Consider the following 2452-nt stretch of genomic DNA (forward strand, 5'->3'; position numbering starts at 1 on the left):
TGAGATAAATATTATCAAAAGTAAAATTGATCTTTTTAAATACTAAAAAATATTTATAAGTTGTAATTGATTTTATATAATTTAAAGAAAAATCAGTTTTTAGATAAAAAAATAATTTTTTAAATAAAAATAGATTTTTATGTGCAAAAACTATTTTTTTTCATGTAAAAACGGATTCTTTTTAAAATTGATTTTTTATTATTTTTTTATTAAAATTTTTTGCCTCTTCAAATATTTTTTCAAGTTCTATCTGTACTCCTACGTACTCTCATTCTCTATTAAATTAATTTATGCTTGATGTAGAAAATTTAGAATCACATGGCTATTTTAGTCATTTCATATAATATTTTAGTCTTATCAATATGTATCCAAACATAATACTGAATATTAAGAATAATTTTGAGTGTCTCTGTCCTATTATCTCTGTATCAGTGTTATGTTCTGTTCTATCTTTAAAAACACACGCAGCCTAAATATTTAAGCACTTCGAATCCATGAAAAAGTACTACGCAAAGAAGACCCCACACGATACCGAATTGCTCCAGAAAATCACGGTAGCTTCCCTGATCTAGTCATCAGTAATCTTTAGACCCAAGAGGAGACATGCAGATGAAGTATTAGTCAAAATATCTTAATGTTTTCGAGATAAACAATTCAACAAAATAATTTACTTTGAGTAACAGAAGAAAGCTGGAAATTGCTCATCATGAAGTATTCAACATCAACGTCAGGGTTGTATCCCAAATCTCCATCTTCATCTACATTATGCTCCTCTTCATCTATCTCCTTGGTCCTTGCTTTTTTTTTATTATCTGAAGAATTATTCTCGCTGGCAGACTTCCTCTTGTTTTCGTTGTCAGTAGTCTTGTTTCCCAGACCAAGAATATCATCGAGAAATAGTTGAAGAATTCTGAGACGAGAATTAGTTGAAAAATCCTCACTTAACAAGCAAATTATTATACTTTATATATTATGTACTCTTTATATACTCTCACTAAAAAAATTACAATAAAAAATTTTTTTGGAATAAAAAATTTTCTTAAAAAATATTTGTTAAATTATTACATCTTATATATTATGTACTCTTTATGTACTCTCACTACAAAAATTACAATAATTAGTCTATTATTGATAAAAAAAATAATCTAGATGATAAATAGCGTTGTCAAAAAAATAATAACAGATCCAAAACCAAATCAACGTAATAAAAGAAATGGTCACAAAGAGGAGTCAGATCCTTAATTACCTAGATTTGGTGGCCATATCAAGGAACTAAAAATTCAAAAAAGAAAAAGAAAAAGAGAAAGAGAAAAAAAGCTCAGGTGAATTCAAATTAAGTGTAAATTATATAAGCGCCAGTGTTTAAATTTAAGTGTAATCCTATTGGATGAAACGGAAATGAAAGTTCAATATCTATAACAATATATAAAATAGATTGAAGGGTTTGGTATCTAATTCTGTTTTCTTATTTTACTCTTTATAAACTAAAACAGTAAAACTACTTATCCAATTATGTTTTATAAATTGTCTATTAATGGTGTAACTCCTCCATTAACTTAAGAGTTATGCACCTGCTCACTCTCAATCGTAAAATATAATAAAAAAAACTCTTCTGCAAATTAATAATAACAATGTCGTTGGTTGGTATTTAATATTCTTACATCCTGTTTGAAACCTTTAAATGATGGAATTAGAATTCAATTCCATCAAGAAATGAATTCCTACAAAAATAGAATTCAATTTCATAGTTTTAAACAACTAACTCATTTAATGAGATAGAATTGAATTCCATTGTTTAGAATGACTTGTTGATGAATTATATTATTTTTCTAATATATTTTTACCCTTCAATAAATATTAAGTATAATTTTATTTATCAATTAAATTAAATAATATAATTATATAAATCACTTATAAATAAAATTGGTCTAACACAACCTCACCAATTGATCCATTTTGAACTTAAAATCACCATTTCTCTCACTTAGTTTAAGATTTATGCCATCCTGTGAAATCATACTAATTCTAGCTGCCTATTTAACCATCTTTGCTTCTTTTTCTTTTTATATATTATATATATACTTAATATTCACATGTTTCAATTAATCCAAGTCTTGAACTATGCCCTGTTGGAGAAGTGAATGAACAACAATCACAAAAACCTGGTTGAGGATAGCAGCCTCAGCTTGTTCGGAATTGAGTTCCAAAACCTCCCAATCATCCTCGGTGTGAGGCTCTATCGTAACAAGAGAAGCATGAGCCACATTGAAAGCAGCTCTCACCTGAACAGTACCGTGATTCGGCAACGAAATGCACTCCACAAATTGTTTCGAAACCTATACAACCGAATTGTTCAGAACACGAATCGAATTTAACAGAAAAAAACATGATAATGAGAACGGTGGTGGCAGCAGTAGTTACCTTGATGGCGGAGGGAGAAGAAGTGGCGCCG

General features: G+C 28.5%; 1 long non-coding RNA gene across 1 annotated transcript; it reads right to left on the reverse strand.

The window, feature by feature from the left end:
- Nucleotides 502-2452, reverse strand: LOC110267895. Its single transcript, XR_002355862.1, has 3 exons — nucleotides 2422-2452; nucleotides 2163-2336; nucleotides 502-910 (listed from the first exon to the last, which is right to left on the reverse strand). It is a non-coding gene; the product is annotated as an uncharacterized LOC110267895 (long non-coding RNA).

This window comes from Arachis ipaensis, chromosome B10, assembly GCF_000816755.2.
Source record: "Arachis ipaensis cultivar K30076 chromosome B10, Araip1.1, whole genome shotgun sequence".
Classification (NCBI taxonomy): domain Eukaryota; kingdom Viridiplantae; phylum Streptophyta; class Magnoliopsida; order Fabales; family Fabaceae; genus Arachis; species Arachis ipaensis.